At 45.0% G+C, this 21,057-nt stretch overlaps 1 pseudogene; it reads right to left on the bottom strand.

The window, feature by feature from the left end:
• Positions 1-21,057, bottom strand: part of LOC138663416 (zinc finger protein 585A-like) — an 86,506-nt pseudogene that overhangs the window by 32,056 nt on the left and 33,393 nt on the right.

Here is a 21,057-nt window from a genome sequence, read left to right as displayed (position 1 = left end):
TCCAAGAGTTGTCTGTTTGCTTCCTGGATGTAATCTGTCGTGTTCATTGTGACTACAGCTCCTCCTTTGTCTGCTGGTTTGATGATGACATTGTTATTGGCTTTTAAGGATTGTATGGCTTTTCTTTCCTCCATAGTGATATTTTGCGGCACTTTATGGTGTCTGTCCAAACTGTCAGATTTAACTTTTTTACGAAAAACAGTCAATGTAGTGATCCAGAGTTTGGTTGTGGCCAGGTTGCGGGGTCCAGCTTGTCCTCTTTTTCTTTTTTGCTGTGTCGTTCACATTGTCTTGTGATGTGATATCTGTTATGAAAGAATTTTTTGAGTAGCAATTTGTGGAAGAATTCCTCGATATCGCTACAGAACTGAGCCCTTTCAAGCTGTTTTGTAGGACAGAATGTTAGTCCCTTTAATAGAACATGCATTTCTCCTGTGTTTGGCTCATATTGTGGACACGCCTGTGGGAAAACATTTCTCTGGAACTGGACAATGTATGACAGACTTAAAAGTCTTAATACTAAAAGGTCATTTTAAGGATGACACAGAAAGAAAAATATGAGAATTCAAACTACTGAAGATGTTCAATTCTTTGACACTAGGACTCAATTTAACACCTGGATTTATGAATCACTACATGGATACAATTCACACCTGTGCTCTGAAAGCTGCAAACATATTATTTTCTGGTTAGCCAATTAAGGTATCACTCCTAGAATACTTTTGTCATCATTGGGCAGAGAAGTATTCACATCGATTTTTCTGGCTAACACTTTACCACATAACAATTTGTTATTGTACATCCTGTTATTGTACAGAAATTCACACTCACTGCTCAATTAATGAAAATCATATAAAGGAAAAAAGCACCAAACCGAACAAATAGACAAATGTACAAAACTTTATTAATTACCATTAAAATACAGAAACAAACATAACAAAAGTGTAATCACAGGAAAATGACAGTGGTCAACCAAGAGAAAGGAAGGCACCACAGTAAAAAAAGGCAATAAAACCCAAGGCAAAAACATAGGATGTGATTTTACTCACAATTATTATCACCCCCTTCTTTCCCCACTGATTTTTACCTCCTGTGGTATCCTGACACCTTTCTTCATGTTAAATCGCTCTGTGCATATCGGCGCTCCGTTGTTTGGCATTGCCGACGACGTCTTCATTTAGGCTCTGGGCGGGTTGCGTCCACGGACCTGCTCACGTGTTCACCCGAGGGTGTGGCCTGGTGACGTGTACTCTCTCAGCCGATGAGGCCCTTAGTGATTCTTACCTCCAAGCGGTCGACTGCGCATGCGCCGCCTTTTTAAGCAAGCGTCACGTCCTCTTTCCATACCAATCATGATTAATGCTTTTGACGTATATAAGGGCACCATTTCTTCATGACGCCAGACCCCCGGAAGAAGGCACTGCGCCGAAACGCGCATTGGGGTTGTAGGCACCACGGCTCTTCAGGTAAACCCCTAGGCATAACCTTTTTATTTTGGCTTGATGGTTCTTGCTTTTTTTACCACTGTGGTTATTGACTTTTTGCACCTCTCCTGTGCCGTTATTAATTTGTATTCTTATACATACTCCATACCTATTAGATCTTCAAGTGGCACATGTCAGCACAATGCACTTTTTGAGCATACCTACATAACTATCATTATTTTTTTGCCTTGGGTTTTATTGCCTGTTTTTCTGTGGTGCCTTCCTTGCTCTTGGTTGACCACTGTCATTTTCCTGTGAATACCCTTTTGTTATGTTTGTTTCTGTATTTTAATGGTATTTAATAAAGTTTTGTATATTTAGTGGTTACTACTCACCTGGGTAGTCACATGTAGGAATCTCCTCTTTACACCACTCATCACCCCTCACATATGTCGCTGTAGTATTAATATGGGTCAGATCTTCACTCTAAAACAAAAAGTCACAGATAGATGGAAAAGTCAAATCTATGACCAGCTCTAATACTGCCATCTCCACCATTCTCATTACACAAGTATGAAACATATAATACTGGGGGATAAAACAAGACTGAGCACAAGATCTTCACATCACAATGGAGATCTCATGACACCTTCTTTCCATCTAACATAGTAACATAGTTAGTAAGGCCGAAAAAAGACATTTGTCCATCCAGTTCAGCCTATATTCCATCATAATAAATCCCCAGATCTACGTCCTTCTACAGAACCTAATAATTGTATGATACAATATTGTTCTGCTCCAGGAAGACATCCAGGCCTCTCTTGAACCCCTCGACTGAGTTCGCCATCACCACCTCCTCAGGCAAGCAATTCCAGATTCTCACTGCCCTAACAGTAAAGAATCCTCTTCTATGTTGGTGGAAAAACCTTCTCTCCTCCAGACGCAAAGAATGCCCCCTTGTGCCCGTCACCTTCCTTGGTATAAACAGATCCTCAGCGAGATATTTGTATTGTCCCCTTATATACTTATACATGGTTATTAGATCGCCCCTCAGTCGTCTTTTTTCTAGACTAAATAATCCTAATTTCGCTAATCTATCTGGGTATTGTAGTTCTCCCATCCCCTTTATTAATTTTGTTGCCCTCCTTTGTACTCTCTCTAGTTCCATTATATCCTTCCTGAGCACCGGTGCCCAAAACTGGACACAGTACTCCATGTGCGGTCTAACTAGGGATTTGTACAGAGGCAGTATAATGCTCTCATCATGTGTATCCAGACCTCTTTTAATGCACCCCATGATCCTGTTTGCCTTGGCAGCTGCTGCCTGGCACTGGCTGCTCCAGGTAAGTTTATCATTAACTAGGATCCCCAAGTCCTTCTCCCTGTCAGATTTACCTGATGATCCTGAGGAACATTGGGATCTTCTTGTTTACAGTCCTGTGGAAGAAGAGGACGGGGACATCTCTCTGGTGTTGTCCTCTTACTGGATAGATCTAGCGGAAACACATACAGGGACTGAATTCATTCTTTACATACAGATAATTATAGGCCGTGTGTATTTAGACCTGTCTATTACCTGGTGATGTGAGGGGCTGGGGAACCGCCATTATGACGTTCTTGTACAGATCTTTGTGTCCTTCTAAATACTCCCACTCCTCCATGGAGAAATAGACAACGACATCCTGACACCTTATAGGAACCTGACACATACAATGATAGCGTCATCCCACGATCCCTTCATAGTGTTAAGGTACCGTCACACTAAGCGACGCTGCAGCGATACCGACAACGATGTCGATCGCTGCAGCGTCGCTGTTTGGTCGCTGGAGAGCTGTCACACAGACAGCTCTCCAGCGACCAACGATCCTGAGGTCCCTGGTAACCAGGGTAAACATCGGGCTACTAAGCGCAGGGCCGCGCTTAGTAACCCGATGTTTACCCTGGTTACCAGCGTAAAGGTTAAAAAAACAAACACTACATACTTACCTTCCGCTGTCTGTCCTCTGGCGCTCTGCTTTCCTCTGCACTGTCAGCGCCGGTCAGCCGGAAAGCAGAGCGGTGACGTCACCGCTGTGCTTTCCAGCTGGCTGGCGCTAACACAGGATGCAGGAGGAGTGCAGAGAAGCACAGCGCCGGGGACAGACAGCTGAAGGTAAGTATGTAGTGTTTGTTTTTTCAACATTTACGCTGGTAACCAGGGTAAACATCGGGTTACTAAGCGCGGCCCTGCACTTAGTAACCCGATGTTTACCCTGGTTACCAGTGAAGACATCGCTGGATCGGTGTCACACACGCCGATCCAGCGATGTAAGCGGGAAGTCCAGCGACGAAATAAAGTTCTGGACTTTCCTCAGCGACCAACGATCTCCCAGCAGGGGCCTGATCGTTGGTCGCTGTCACACATAACGATTTCCTTAACGATATCGTTGCTACGTCACAAAAAGCAACGATATCATTAACGATATCGTTATGTGTGACGGTACCTTTACTGTATAATGTCCTAGCATTCCCAGCAGTGTCACCTCTCCAGTCAGCAGCTCAATCATCTTGTAGATGAGTTCTAGGATCTTCTGGTCATTGATGTCCTCATGTATCAGGGGGTGAGGTAGAGGCCCCGTGATTGGGCTCAGGGGTCTTCTGCATCCTTCAGACACAGGGTCCTGACAGCGATCACTAGAGGTCTTCTTCACTACTATGTAATCCTGGTTATGGAGAGACACATTAATAAATCTCACTACAGACATTTCCAGAGTCCTCACCTCTCCAGTTCTGTCCATCTGTTATTCCCATAGATAAGAATGATGTAATGTGACGTCATCAGAATCTCTCACCTCTCCAGTAAGCCGGAAGAGGATCTCTAGGGTGAGGTGTAATATTTTCTCCACCATCTTTTCTCTGTCCGTATCCATCTTTGCTGGGTAAATCAGGAAAATTCTCTTATATAGAAGATCTTCACTGAGACGATATGATATTGTAGAGACCTGAATGAGAAGAAGATGAGCCGATGTAACATCATTAAAATCCAGTGTAATAATACAATTACTGGAGATAATAAGGGAAACATATGAGGAGATTTATTATTTTATAGTATTTAGTTTTCGTCTTTACATCTACTAATAAAACCTATATATTTTAGGCCACAGACAACAAGCAGTTTCTCCCTCAGAGTCGGCAGCTGAATACGTTCCTCATAGACTCATCTTCCATAACGCTAATTCTCATCTCATTTACCGACACTGGAATCGGCATTAGCAATACTGCAGGAGATATTCATTACAAGTGACAGGAGAAATACCGCATATACTCGAGTATAAGCTGAGATTTTCAGCCCAAAAAAATGGGCTGAAAATGCCCCTCTCGGCTTATACCCGAGTCATGGAAGGTGGGGGGGTCGGCGGGTGAGGAGGAGCGACGCCTGTCAAATACTCACCTGCTCCCAGCGCTCCTGGCACGGTCCCCGCATGTCCCACGGTCTTTGGGCGCGGCAGCTTCTTCCCCTGTTCAGCGGTCATTGGTACCGCTCATTAAAGTTATGAATATGGACTCCACTCCCATAGGGGTGGAGCCGCATATTCATTATTGTAATGAGCGGTGCCACGTGACCGCTCACTACAGGAAGAAGCTGCCGCTCCCGGAGACGTGGGACATTTAGGGACCGCGCCAGGAGCGCAGGGAGCAGGCGAGTATGTCATATTCACCTTTCCACATTCCACCGCCGCCTCGTCTTCCACGTCGTGTGCAGTGACTGTTCAGGTCAGAGGGCGTGTTGACGTATTAGTGTGCGCGCCGCCCTCTGCCTGAACAGTCAGTGTGGAAAGACGGGACACTGAGGAGCAGCGGGCAGCGACGAGAGGTGAGTATGTCATTTTTTTTTTAGTGCAGCAGCATTACATGTGGCACAATGCTATATGGAGTGTCTATGGGGCCATAAAGAACTGCATGGAGCATTATATGGGGCATCTATGGGACCATAACTGCATGGAGCATTATATGGGGCATCTATGGGGCAACAACTGCATGGAGAATTATATGGGGCCATAAAGAACTGCATGGAGCATTATATGGGGCATCTATGGGGCCATAGCTGCATGGAGCCTTATATGGGGCATCTATGGGGCCATAAAGAACTGCATGGAGCATTATATGGGGCATCTATGGGGCCATAACTGCGTGGAGCATTATATGGGGCATCTATGGGGCCATAACAGCATGGAGCATTATATGGGGCATTATATGGAGCATCTATGGGGCCATAAAGAACTGCATGGAGCATTATATGGGGCATCTATGGGGCCATAACTGCATGGAGCATTATATGGGGCATCTACGGGGCTATAAAGAACTACATGGAGCATTATATGGGGCATCTATGGGGCCATAACTACATGGAGCATTATATGGGGCATGTATTGGGCCATAACTGCATGGAGCATTATATGGGGCATCTATGGGGCCATAAAGAACTGCATGGAGCATTATATGGAGCATCTATGGGGCCATAACTGCATGGAGCAATATATCGGACATCTATGGGTCCATAAAGAACTGCATGGAGCATTATATGGAGCATCTATGGGGCCATAACTGCATGGAGCATTATATGGGGCATCTATGGGGCCATAAAGAACTGCATGGAGCATTATATGGAGCATCTATGGGGCCATAAAGAACTGCATGGAACATTATATGGAGCATCTATGGGGCCATAATTGCATGGAGCATTATATGGGGCATCTATGAGGCCATAATGAACTGCATGGAGCATTATATGCAGCATGTATAGGGCCATAAGGAACTGCATGGAGCATTATATGGAGCATCTATGGGGCCATACCTGCATGGAACAATATATGGGACATCTATGGGTCCATAAAGAACTGCATGGAGCATTATATGGAGCATCTATGGGGCCATAACTGCATCGAGCATTATATGGGGCATCTATGGGGCCATAAAGAACTGCATGGAGCATTATATGGAGCATCTATGGGGCCATAAAGAACTGCATGGAGCATTATATGGGGAATCTACGGGGCCATAAAGAACTGCATGGAGCATTATATGGAGCATCTATGGGGCCATAAAGAACTGCATGGAGCATTATATGGAGCATCTCTGGGGCCATAAAGAACTGCATGGAGCATTATATAGGGCATCTATGGGGCCATAATGAACTGCATGGAGCATTATATGGTGTGTTGTGAATTCTGTTGTCGGGCTCCCTCCTGTGGTCATGAATGGTACTTCGGCTGGTTCTGTCCATGGACTTCCTCTGGTGGGTTTTTCTGAGTTTCACAGGTGACTAGGTTAATTCGTTAGCTGCTGCTCTATTTAACTCCACTTAGATCTTTGCTCCATGCCACCTGTCAATGTTCCAGTATTGGTCTGTTCACTCCTGGATCGTTCTTGTGACCTGTCTTCCCATCAGGAGCTAAGTTCAAGCTTGTATTTCTTTGGTTTGCTATTTTTCTGTCCAGCTTGCTATTTAATTTGTTGTCTTGCTTGCTGGAAGCTCTGGGACGCAGAGGGAGCGCCTCCGCACCGTGAGTCGGTGCGGAGGGTCTTTTTGCGCCCTCTGCGTGGTCTTTTTGTAGGTTTTTGTGCGGACCGCAAAGTAACCTTTCCTATCCTCGGTCTGTTCAGTAAGTCGGGCCTCACTTTGCTAAATCTATTTCATCTCTGTGTTTGTATTTTCATCTTTACTCACAGTCATTATATGTGGGGTGCTGCCTTTTCCTTTGGGGAATTTCTCTGAGGCAAGGTAGGCTTTATTTTTCTATCTTCAGGGCTAGCTAGTTTCTTAGGCTGTGCCGAGTTGCATAGGGAACGTTAGGCGCAATCCACGGCTATTTCTAGTGTGTTTGATAGGTTTAGGGATTGCGGTCAGCAGAGTTCCCACGTCCCAGAGCTCGTCCTTTATTATCAGTAACTATCAGGTCATTCCATGTGCTCTTAACCACCAGGTCCATTATTGTCCTGACCACCAGGTCATAACAGTACAGGTGGCCCAAAGTACTAATGCATCTCAATAGAGGGATAAGAGAAGTTCTGAGACCATTTATTTTTCTTTGCAGTGTGTTTTGTCTCTATTTTCCCCTTTACCTCTGGGTGGTTCAGGACACTGGTGTAAACATGGACATTCAAGGTCTGTCCTCTTGGATGGATAATCTCACTACAAGGATACAAAACATTCAAGATTTTGTGGTTCAGAATCCGATGTCAGAGCCTAGGATTCCAATTCCTGATTTCTTTTGTGGTGATAGAACTAAGTTCTTGAAATTCAAAAATAATTGTCAATTGTTTCTTGTCTTGAAACCTCGCTCCTCAGGTGACCCTGTTCAACAAGTAAAGATCATTATTTCTTTGTTAAGTGGTGACCCTCAAGACTGGGCATTTTCCCTTGGGCCAGGAGATCCGGCATTGCGTGATGTTGATGCGTTTTTCCTGGCGCTTGGATTGCTTTATGACGAACCTAATTCAGTGGATCAGGCAGAGAAAATCTTGCTGGCTCTGTGTCAGGGTCAGGAAGAAGCGGAGATATATTGTCAGAAGTTTAGAAAGTGGTCTGTGCTCACTCAGTGGAATGAATGTGCCCTGGCAGCAATCTTCAGAAAGGGTCTCTCTGAAGCCCTTAAGGATGTCATGGTGGGGTTTCCCAAGCCTGCTGGTCTGAATGAGTCTATGTCCTTGGCCATTCAGATCGATCGACGCTTGCATGAGCGTAAAGCTGTGCACCATTTGGCGGTACTATCTGAGCATGGGCCTGAGCCTATGCAATGTGATAGGACTTTGACCAGAGCTGAACGGCAAGAACACAGACATCGGAATGGGCTGTGTTTTTACTGTGGTGATTCCACTCACGCTATCTCCGATTGTCCTAAGCGCACTAAGCGGTTCGCTAACTCTGCCACCATTGGTACGGTACAGTCTAAATTTCTATTGTCTGTTACTCTGATTTGCTCTTTGTCATCCTATTCTGTTATGGCATTTGTGGATTCAGGCACTGCCCTGAATTTGATGGACTTGGAGTATGCTAGGCGCTGTGGTTTTTTTCTTGGAGCCCTTGCAGTATCCTATTCCATTGAGAGGAATTGATGCTACACCTTTGGCCAAGAATAAGCCTCAGTATTGGACCCAATTGACCATGTGCATGGCTCCTGCACATCAGGAGGATATCCGCTTTCTGGTGTTGCATAATCTGCATGATGTGGTCGTTTTGGGGTTGCCATGGCTACAGGTTCATAATCCAGTATTGGACTGGAAATCTATGTCTGTGTCCAGCTGGGGTTGCCAGGGGGTACATGGTGATGTTCCATTTTTGTCTATTTCGTCTTCCACTCCTTCTGAAGTTCTAGAGTTTTTGTCGGATTATCGGGACGTATTTGATGAGCCCAAAGCCAGTGCCCTACCTCCTCAAAGGGATTGCGATTGTGCAATTAATTTGATTCCTGGTAGTAAGTTTCCTAAGGGCCGACTGCTCAATTTATCTGTGCCAGAACACGCCGCTATGCGGAGTTATATAAAGGAATCCTTGGAGAAAGGCCATATTCCCCCGTCGTCATCACCGTTAGGAGCAGGGTTCTGTTTTGTGGCCAAGAAGGATGGTTCTTTGAGACCTTGTATTGATTACCGCCTTCTTAATAAAATTACAGTCAAATTTCAGTATCCTTTGCCGTTGCTGTCTGATTTGTTTGCTCGCATTAAAGGGGCTAGTTGGTTCACCAAGATAGATCTTCGAGGGGCGTATAATCTTGTGCGTATTAAACAAGGCGATGAATGGAAAACAGCATTTAATACGCCCGAGGGCCATTTTGAGTACCTGGTTATGCCATTCGGGCTTTCCAATGCTCCATCAATATTTCAGTCCTTTATGCATGACATCTTCCGAGAGTACCTGGATAAATTCCTGATTGTGTATTTGGATGATATTTTGGTCTTTTCGGATGATTGGGAGTCTCATGTGAAGCAGGTCAGAATGGTGTTCCAGGTCCTTCGTGCGAATTCCTTGTTTGTGAAGGGGTCAAAGTGTCTCTTTGGAGTTCAGAAGGTTTCATTTTTGGGGTTCATTTTTTCCCCTTCTACTATCAAGATGGCCCCTGTTAAAGTCCAGACCATTTACGATTGGACTCAGCCGACATCTGTGAAGAGCCTGCAAAAGTTCCTGGGCTTTGCTAATTTTTATCGGCGCTTCATCGCTAATTTTTCTACTGTTGCTAAACCGTTGACTGATTTGACCAAGAAGGGTGCTGATGTGGTCAATTGGTCTTCTGCGGCTGTAGAGGCTTTTCAGGAGTTGAAGCGTTGTTTTTCTTCTGCCCCTGTGTTGTGCCAGCCAGATGTTTCGCTTCCGTTTCAGGTTGAGGTTGATGCTTCTGAGATTGGAGCAGGGGCTGTTTTGTCGCAAAGAAGTTCTGATGGCTCGGTGATGAAGCCATGTGCTTTCTTTTCTAGAAAGTTTTCGCCTGCTGAGCGTAACTATGATGTTGGTAATCGTGAATTGTTGGCCATGAAGTGGGCATTCGAGGAGTGGCGTCATTGGCTGGAAGGAGCCAAGCATCGCGTGGTGGTCTTGACAGATCACAAGAATTTGACTTATCTTGAGTCTGCCAAACGGTTGAATCCGAGACAGGCTCGATGGTCGTTATTTTTCTCCCGTTTTGATTTTGTGGTTTCGTACCTTCCGGGCTCTAAGAATGTGAAGGCTGATGCCCTGTCAAGGAGTATTGTGCCTGACTCTCCGAGTGTTCCTGAGCCGGCGGGTATTCTCAAAGAGGGGGTAATTTTGTCTGCCATCTCCCCTGATTTGCGGCGGGTGCTGCAAAACTTTCAGGCTGATAGACCTGACCGTTGCCCAGTGGAGAAACTGTTTGTCCCTGATAGATGGACTAGTAGAGTAATCTCTGAGATTCATTGTTCAGTGTTGGCTGGGCATCCAGGAATCTTTGGTACCAGAGATTTGGTGGCTAGATCCTTCTGGTGGCCGTCTTTGTCGCGGGATGTGCGTTCTTTTGTGCAGTCCTGTGGGACTTGTGCTCGGGCTAAGCCCTGCTGTTCTCGTGCCAGTGGGTTGCTTTTGCCCTTGCCGGCCCCGAAGAGGCCCTGGACGCATATTTCTATGGATTTTATTTCGGATCTCCCCGTCTCTCAAAAGATGTCGGTCATTTGGGTGGTTTGTGATCGCTTTTCTAAGATGGTCCATTTGGTACCTTTGTCTAAATTGCCTTCCTCCTCTGATTTGGTGCCATTTTTTTCCAGCATGTGGTTCGTTTACATGGTATCCTGGAGAACATCGTTTCTGACAGAGGTTCCCAGTTTGTTTCAAGGTTTTGGCGATCCTTTTTTGCTACGATGGGCATTGATTTGTCTTTTTCCTCGGCTTTCCATCCTCAGACAAATGTCCAAACCGAACAAACTAATCAAACTTTGGAAACATATCTGAGATGCTTTGTTTCTGCTGATCAGGATGATTGGGTGTCCTTTTTGCCGTTGGCTGAGTTCGCCCTTAATAATCGGGCCAGTTCGGCTACTTTGGTTTCGCCGTTTTTCTGCAATTCTGGTTTCCACCCTCGTTTCTCTTCAGGGCAGGTTGAGTCTTCAGACTGTCCTGGTGTAGATACTGTGGTGGATAGGTTGCAGCAGATTTGGACTCATGTGGTGGACAATTTGACATTGTCCCAGGAAAAGGCTCAACGTTTCGCTAACCGCTGGCGCTGTGTGGGTCCCCGACTTCGTGTTGGGGATTTGGTTTGGTTGTCGTCTCGTTATGTTCCTATGAAGGTTTCCTCTCCTAAGTTTAAGCCTCGTTTCATTGGTCCGTATAAGATTTCTGAGGTTATCAATCCTGTGTCATTTCGTTTGGCCCTTCCTGCTTCTTTTGCCATCCATAATGTGTTCCATAGGTCGTTATTGCGGAGATACGTGGCGCCTGTGGTTCCATCCGTTGATCCTCCTGCCCCGGTGTTAGTTGAGGGGGAGTTGGAGTATGTGGTGGAGAAGATTTTGGATTGTCGTGTTTCGAGACGGAAACTCCAGTACCTGGTCAAGTGGAAGGGTTATGGTCAGGAAGATAATTCCTGGGTTTTTGCCTCTGATGTTCATGCTGCCGATCTGGTTCGTGCCTTTCATTTGGCTCATCCTGGTCGGCCTGGGGGCTCTGGTGAGGGTTCGGTGACCCCTCCTCAAGGGGGGGGGGTACTGTTGTGAATTCTGTTGTCGGGCTCCCTCCTGTGGTCATGAATGGTACTTCGGCTGGTTCTGTCCATGGACTTCCTCTGGTGGGTGTTTCTGAGTTTCACAGGTGACTAGGTTAATTCGTTAGCTGCTGCTCTATTTAACTCCACTTAGATCTTTGCTCCATGCCACCTGTCAATGTTCCAGTATTGGTCTGTTCACCCCTGGATCGTTCTTGTGACCTGTCTTCCCATCAGAAGCTAAGTTCCAGCTTGTATTTCTTTGGTTTGCTATTTTTCTGTCCAGCTTGCTATTTAATTTGCTGTCTTGCTTGCTGGAAGCTCTGGGACGCAGAGGGAGCGCCTTGGCACCGTGAGTCGGTGCGGAGGGTCTTTTTGCGCCCTCTGCGTGGTCTTTTTGTAGGTTTTTGTGCGGACCGCAAAGTAACCTTTCCTATCCTCGGTCTGTTCAGTAAGTCGGGCCTCACTTTGCTAAATCTACTTTATCTCTGTGTTTGTATTTTCATCTTTACTCACAGTCATTATATGTGGGGGGCTGCCTTTTCCTTTGGGGAATTTCTCTGAGGCAAGGTAGGCTTTATTTTTCTATCTTCAGGGCTAGCTAGTTTCTTAGGCTGTGCCGAGTTGCATAGGGAGCGTTAGGCGCAATCCACGGCTATTTCTAATGTGTTTGAAAGGTTTAGGGATTGCGGTCAGCAGAGTTCCCACGTCCCAGAGCTCGTCCTTTATTATCAGTAACTATCAGGTCATTCCGTGTGCTCTTAACCACCAGGTCCATTATTGTCCTGACCACCAGGTCATAACAATGGTGCATTTATGGGGCCATAAAGAACTGCATGGGGCATTATATGGGGCATCTATGGGGCCATAAAGAACTGCATGGAGCATTATATGGGGCATCTACTATATAATTGTCTAAGGTCACTTCTGTCTTTCTGTCTGTCCTTCTGTCTGTCTGTCACAGATATTCATTGGTCGCGGCCTCTGTCTGTCATGGAAATCCAAGTCGCTGATTGGTCGTGGCAAAACAGCCACGACCAATCAGCGACGGGTACAGTCCAGCGGCAACATGGCCGCTCCTTTCTCCTCACAGTTAGTGCCCGCTCCGTTCTCCCCTCCAGTCAGCGCTCACACAGGGTTAATGGCAGCGTTGACAAAGGTGTAACGCATTCGGTTAACGCTGCTATTAACCCTGTGTGACCAACTTTTTACTATTCATGCTGCCTATGCAGCATCAATAGTAAAAAGATCTAATGTTAAAAATAATTTAAAAAATAAAAAATTGTTATATACTCACCGAACGTCATCCCCCCCGGATCAGGAACCGGCCTTTCCCGCTCCTCGCGACACCCCAGTGACCGCTCCATGCATTGCGGTCTCATGAGATGATGACGTAGCGGTCTCACAAGACCGCTACGTCATCATCTCGCGAGACCGCAATGCACTCTTCAGACCGGAGCGCGCGAGGAGCATCGGTAACCGCTTCGATCCGGGGGCCAACGGAGGGTGAGTATATCACTATTTTTTATTTTAATTCTTTTTTTTATGGATATGGTGCCCACATTGCTATATACTGCGATGGGCTGTGCAATATACTACGTAGGCTGGGCAATATACTACGTGGGCTGTGCTATATACTAAGTGGGCTGTGCTATATACTATGTGGCTGGGCTATATACTGTTGTGAATTCTGTGGCAGAGCTCCCTCCTGTGGTCACAAGTGGTACTTCGGCTGATTTTCTCTATGAGCTTCCGTTGGTGGAGGAGAGTGGTACTGCGGCTTCTGAGTTTCCTTCCTCAGGTGATGTGGTGAAGTTGTTAGGTGCTGCTCTATTTAACTCCACCTAGTGCTTTGATCCTGGCCTCCAGTCAATGTTCTAGTATTGGACTTGCTTCCTCCTGGATCGTTCCTGTGGCCTGCTGCTCTGCATAGCTAAGTTCCGCTTTTGTTATTTTTGTTTGCTGTTTTTTTCTGTCCAGCTTGCTTATTTGGTTTTTCTTGCTTGCTGGAAGCTCTGGGATGCAGAGGGTGTACCTCCGTGCCGTTAGTCGGTACGGAGGGTCTTTTTGCCCCCTTTGCGTGGTTGTTTGTAGGGTTTTGTGTTGACCGCAAAGTTACCTTTCCTATCCTCGCTCTGTTCAGAAAGTCGGGCCTAACTTTGCTAAATCTATTTCATCTCTACGTTTGTCTTTTCATCTTAACTCACAGTCATTATATGTGGGGGGCTGCCTTTTCCTTTGGGGTATTTCTCTGAGGCAAGGTAGGCTTATTTTCTATCTTCAGGCTAGCTAGTTTCTCAGGCTGTGCTGAGTTGCCGACCTACAAGAGATCACTGAGACACAACAGGAAGAAGTAGCCTCAGGGACGGTCACTAATGATACAGGTAATTTGCAGATCATCAATTTATCAAGTTACATCTTAACAGATGAAGAAAAACGTGTTTTGGCACTAGGTCTGTCCTTTTCCCCTATGAACAGGCTGGATAAATTTACCCTCATAAAGGATGCGTATTTATTTTGCAGGAAGCTGGTTTTCAAACTTATGTACCACCAGCCCTCGATTGTCGACTCTTTGCCACATGATGAGAGACAGGTTTTTAGTGATCTTGTACATCTCCTGGAGGAAAACGAACTCCCAGTCACCCGAGATGGCCAGAAGTCTTGGCATTTGCCCTCGCAGATCACGCCATCATTTGCAGTATCTCCCTCTATCCAAATCTTCTATAATATGGTAAGTCAGGATGTAGCTAGACTCCAGCTCAACAAACATCAAGGTGAAAACTTGGGAGTGGGAGATAGACAGATTCTGGCCAGGCTTAAAGAGAACTTGTCCTTCATTATAAAGGAGGCGGATAAGGGTGGGAATATTGTCCTTTGGCCTATTGATATGTACCTGAAAGAGACTAGGCGTCAACTAAGTGATGCCAAATGTTATCAAGTCCTGCCTTCTGATCCTACAGGTATTTTCAAGAAGAAGTTGGATCGCCTTCTTACTTCCGCTAAGCATAACAATATCTTGGACAATAGGGAATTCAAGTTCCTGACCACGGAGTCCCCGATTGTTCCCACTTTGTATTTTCTACCGAAAATTCATAAATCGATTCAGGAACCACCGGGTAGGCCAATTGTGGCGGGTATTGGCGGGCTGTATGAGAGGCCTTGCATCTATTTGGATCATTTTTTGCAACCGCTTGTTTTCCATCTAGGTTCCTACATCCAGGACACCTCTCATCTGATTCGGCAGCTGCAAGATCTAACGGTTCCAAACAACACCATTCTTGTCACGATGGATGTTACATCATTATACACCTGCATTGGACATACGTTGGGCATTGAGGCGGTTTCATTCTTTTTGAATCAGCAGATTACAGGTGATCGGAGACATCAGTCTTTCATTTTGGATCTTTTGTCCTTTGTTTTGTCCAACAGCTATTTTGTATTCGATAGGACATTTTATAAGCAGATCATTGGCACAGCTATGGGCGCCCGTTGTGCGCCCTCCTATGCCAACCTTTTCATGGGTTGGTGGGAGGAAACACAGGTGTGCCCCCTTCCGGATTTCAATAACCACGTTTTACGTTGGTTTCGATATATTGATGATCTGCTTTTCCTATGAAACTGATTGTAGGGATTTCATTACCAAATTGAACAGTAATGGATTGAATATCTCCCTAACAGCTTGTTTATCTACGACATCAGTTGATTTCTTGGACCTGAAGGTCATGAAGGTTGGCAACCAGATTCAAACAAAAATTTTTCGTAAGACTACGGCTACAAACAACTTCCTTCATTTCTCAAGTTTTCACCCTCAACATCTACGTGACAATCTTCCAAAAGGACAATTCTTGAGGGTAAGACGTAACTGTAGTTCAGACTTAGATTTTCGTGAAGGGGCACATGACCTTACCAATCGTTTGTCTAAAAGGGGGTACCCGCGTAAGACCATAGCACGTGCCTTCGAACATTCACGAAATAGCAACAGATTGAGTCTTCTAGAGCCTAAGGCCCCTAAAGATATGCCAACTATTAATCTTATCACGGCATACAATAATCAGTGGCGGGATGTTCACAATATTCTGGACAAACATTGGGGGATATTATTGAATAAAGCCAAGTTGAGGCCCTTCCTTTCAGATAGACCAAGAGTTATTGCCAGGAGGGCCAAGAACTTCAAAGATTTTCTCACCATTAGCCATTTTAGAAGGCCCACTGTGAGTTTGGGATCAGGAAGCAGAATTAAGGGAACATTCCCATGTGGTAACTGTAACGTGTGTCCTTATATGGTTGCCACGGATTCTCTGATTCTGTCAATTTTTCCAGGAGAACTGAAAACAAAGACATACTCCAACTGCAGATCGAGGAACTTGGTCTATGTACTGATTTGTTCCTGTCCAAGGCTGTATGTCGGACAGACAACCCAGGAGGTCAGACGGAGGGTCCAACAGCATATGTCCAACATTGCTAATGCTAAGGCGGACAGTGCAAAGGCAAAAACAATCTCATCTGTTGCTTCCCACTTCATGGAACATCATAACAGCAGGTGTTGTAATAGGCAATTCAGTAACACAATGTACATAGCGATCAGAGCACATACAGTGATCCGACAATAACCCAAAATAATAGAACGAGCTCTGAGACGTGGGAACTCTGTAGACCGCAATTCCTGATCCTCTCCAAACACAACTAGAGGCAGCTGTGGATTGCACCTAACGCTCCCTATGCAACTCGGCACAGCCTGAGAAACTAACTAGCCTGAAGATAGAAAAAAAAGCCTACCTTGCCTCAGAGAAATACCCCAAAGGAAAAGGCAGCCCCCCACATATAATGACTGTGAGTAAGATGAAAAGACAAACGTAGGGATGAAATAGATTCAGCAAAGTGAGGCCCGATATTCTAGACAGAACGAGGATAGAAAGATAACTTTGCGGTCTACACAAAACCCTAAAGAAAACCACGCAAAGGGGGCAAAAAGACCCTCCGTACCGAACTAACGGCACGGAGGTACACCATTTGCGTCCCAGAGCTTCCAGCAAAACAAATAGACAAGCTGGACAGAAAAAATAGCAACAAATAGCAAAGAAGCACTTAGCTATGCAGAGCAGCAGGCCACAGGAATGATCCAGAGAAACACAAGTCCAACACTGGAACATTGACAGGAAGCATGGATCAAAGCATTAGGTGGAGTTAAGTAGAGAAGCAGCTAACGACCTCACCAGATCACCTGAGGGAGGAAACTCAGAAGCTGCAGTACCACTTTCCTCCACAAACGGAAGCTCCCAGAGAGAATCAGCCGAAGTACCACTTGTGACCACAGGAGTGAACTCTGCCACAGAATTCACAACAAGCAGGCATCATGGAATGCGGATTATGGTGGTGGACCAAGTCTTGGGTAATATCCGTGGTGGGGATCTCACTAAGGAACTCCTACGACGAGAGTCACGTTGGATCTATAACTTAAAAAGTATATCACCAAATGGACTAAATGAAGAACTTTTGTTCACTGGCTTTTATGCCTAACTCACATTCAGGAATGGCAAGTTACCTGGTGGTCTCTTTTGAGTCTGACATCCATCGTAATATAGAGGAATGTATTGTCTTATGTGTACTTAGGCTAGCTGGCTTTTTTATCTAGTTGCTCACCCTATATCACAGTACCATGTGGCATTCAGTGGTGTCTCACCCATATTCAAAGAACAGCAGGTTTTTTGGTGGTCCTTTAGATTCGGCCTCCATCATAAAACAGTGGAATGTACTGTCTTTTGTATACTTAGGACAACTAGTATTTCTACCTAGTGATTTATTTTATATCACATTACCATATGGCATCTGGTGGTCTCAGAGTCTGCATTTTTTGCCTTTCATGTTATTGCTTTGTCTATTGGGCTCAATTGACTTAGCTTCTGTCTTACATCTCTGATTGGGTTTTGGTGTTTTATGTGAATAGGAGGTCTATCATGGTACCTTATAGTACTAAGTGCATTACCCTTTCGCATATGTTTATTTTATTTTATTTTTTCATATGTTTTCATATATTGTTACATTGCCTACAGCTGTGGTCGTTTGGTGTTCTGTTTATATTCTTCTAGCTAAGATCGACGGGCATATATGTGGACGAATTTGCACTTTGGTCTTGTGTATAGTTATGTTCACACTATACTTACAATAAATATATATGAGTTATTTAGGTTATTCTCGATCATTGCATATATCTTTTCATTTTATTATTATTTTTTAGGTCATTTTGCTTATTTTGCTTATCTTGCTAATTTCTTTATAGTTTATACTTATAAAGTGTCTCATAGTGTGTTGGTAAATGCAGTGGTCTTGCTGTCACATTTTGGACTACGCCGCTCAAAATTATGTTTGTACTGTATTATTCTCTCCTTCTGGCTTATGACTTAGTGTACCAGTGCCACTTTCTTCTCCATATACATGCGGGGCTGTGTCTATCAATGGGGTTGTAATCTAAATACAGCGTCTATCAATGGGGGTGTAATCTAAATATCCACTTGTGTGCTATTGGGTTCTGTGCAGCGGTACATCCTGGGACCGCCCTCTGGATGGCGTTGCGCTTTCTTGTACAGCATAGTCCTAGTACGCAGGCGCACTCCAGTCCACCACTGGTCTGCTGAAGAGTAGCCGCAGGTGCGCTTGCGCAGGTTTGCGGTGCCTAGTGCGCATGCCCGTGTCTGGTCACTACACAAGCCTCATCTGCTATGCGCTGTTACTCAGAGTGACCGGGGCGTGCCTACATGGTGCTCAGCACGCATGCCCGGATTATCACGCAACTTTATTTGTTATGCGCCGGTATCTAGGACTAACAATAACAATATGGCCGCTACCATCTGGCTCCATGTGCCCCCCCGCTGCCGCTCTCTCACAGGTGAACTCCATCTAATTGTTTCATGATTGTATATATAGCTTTACTGAGTACTTCACACAATATGCTGCTATTCTTTCCCTGAGGAAGCCGCCATAGTCGCGGCGATACGCGTGGGTTTGCACCCCACATCCCCTCCTCCCTCTCTCCCCTTTATTTAGCTTGTCTTGGGGTCCTGATCCATTGCATGTCAGCGGCTCCTTTTAGGCACAGGTATATGATGCTCTATTCAGGCATGTATAAGACCACTATGTTGATAGCCTTGTGCATTTGCATCTGCACTAGTGTGGCATGAGCTTTTTCTCAGTAGCCATTGAGGCATTGATTGTTGTATGTCTGTTATTATCATTTGTTCCTTGGCTTTGATTTTCCTTAGGACCATATGGTACTGTGATATCAGCGGGTTTATATATAGGCATGCACTGTATTTTTGATAGTGGGGATATGAGAGCACTTTACAGAGACTGTTAGTATTTTATAGAGACTATTTGTATTATATGTATTGCTATACGGCTAAATCGTAGGCCATCACGCTGTATATATCTATCTCTATTTTTGGGAGGGGAAGGGGATGTGGTTAGTCATTTTCCCTATATTAGGAAATGTCTGTTGTGCACGTTTGTTTTGTGCATTTGAATTTTTAAATGTTTTTAGTCTTGTTTTCTTGTGTGATGTATTATGATTATTGTTATATTTCCTCAATAAAAACTTTGTACTTTTTTGGTAATTGTTTGAGGTGCTCCCGTTTTTGTGGACATGATCTTTTCTTTCCTTGGTTACCTGCATAGGGAGCGTTAGGCGCAATCCACGGCTGCCTTTAGTGTGGTTGGAGAGGATTAGGGATTGCGGTCAGCAGAGTTCCCACGTCTCAGAGCTCGTTCTATGTTTTTGGGTTATTGTCAGGTCACTGTATGTGCTCTGACTTCTATGTCCGTTGTGGTACTGAATTACCTAATCATAACAGTACTGGAGGCCAAAAGTACTAATGATTCTCAATAGAGGGAAAAAAGAAGTTCTGAGACCATTTTTTTTTTCTCTGCACTGTGTTTTGCCTTTTTTTTTCCCTAGACATTTGGGTGGTTCAGGACACAGGTGTAGCGATGGACATTAAAGGTCTGTCTTCATGTGTGGATCAGCTCACGGCAAGAGTACAAAAGATTCAAGACACTATTGATCAGAAATCTATGTTAGAACCTAGAATACCTATTCCTGATTTGTTTTTTGGAGATAGAACTAAATTTCTGAGTTTCAAAAACAATTGTAAACTATTTCTGGCTTTGAAACCTCGCTCCTCTGGTGACCCAGTTCAACAGGTTAGGATCATTGTTTCTTTTTTACGTGGCGACCCTCAGGAATGGGCATTTTCTCTTGCGCCAGGAGATCCTGCATTATGTAATATTGATGCGTTTTTCCTGGCGCTCGGATTGCTGTACGATGAACCTAATTCGGTGGATCAGGCAGAGAAAAATTTGCTGGCTCTGTGTCAGGGTCAGGATGAGATAGAGGTATATTGTCAGAAAATTAGAAAGTGGTCCGTACTCACTCAATGGAATGAAAGTGCACTTGCAGCTATTTTCAGAAAGGGTCTCTCTGAAGCCCTTAAGGATGTCATGGTGGGATTTCCTATGCCTGCTGGTCTGAATGAGTCTATGTCTTTGGCCATTCAGATCGGTCGACGCTTGCGTGAGCGTAAATCTGTGTACGATTTGGCGGTATTAACTGAGCATAAACCTGAACCTATGCAGTGCGATAGGACTTTAACCAGAGTTGAACGGCAAGAACACAGACGTCAGAATGGGCTGTGTTTCTACTGTGGTGATTCCACTCATGCTATCTCTGATTGTCCTAAGCGCACTAAGCGGTTCGCTAGATCTGCCACCATTGGTACGGTACAGTCAAAATTTCTTTTGTCCGTTACCTTGATCTGCTCTTTGTCATCTTATTCTGTCATGGCATTTGTGGATTCAGGCGCTGCCTTGAATTTGATGGACTTGGAGTATGCTAGGCGTTGTGGGATTTTCTTGGAGCCCTTGCAGTGTCCTATTCCATTGAGAGGAATTGATGCTACGCCTTTGGCCAAGAATAAGCCTCAGTACTGGACCCAGCTGACCATGTGCATGGTTCCTGCACATCAGGAGGTTATTCGCTTTCTGGTGTTGCATAATCTGCATGATGTGGTCGTGTTGGGGTTGCCATGGCTACAAGTCCATAATCCAGTATTAGATTGGAAATCCATGTCTGTGTCCAGCTGGGGTTGTCAGGGGGTACATGGTGATGTCCCATTTCTGTCTATTTCGTCATCCACCCCTTCTGAGGTTCCAGAGTTCTTGTCTGATTACCGGGATGTATTTGATGAGCCCAAGTCCGATACCCTACCTCCGCATAGGGATTGTGATTGTGCTATCGATTTGATTCCTGGTAGTAAATTCCCAAAAGGTCGACTGTTTAATTTATCTGTGCCTGAGCACGCCGCTATGCGGAGTTACGTGAAGGAGTCCTTGGAGAAGGGGCATATTCGCCCGTCATCGTCACCATTGGGAGCGGGGTTCTTTTTTGTGGCCAA

The sequence above is a fragment of the Ranitomeya imitator genome, chromosome 2 (assembly GCF_032444005.1).
Source record: "Ranitomeya imitator isolate aRanImi1 chromosome 2, aRanImi1.pri, whole genome shotgun sequence".
Lineage (NCBI taxonomy): Eukaryota > Metazoa > Chordata > Amphibia > Anura > Dendrobatidae > Ranitomeya > Ranitomeya imitator.
Note: the sequence above shows the minus strand (reverse complement) of the source record. Positions and strands in the feature narration are given on the sequence as shown.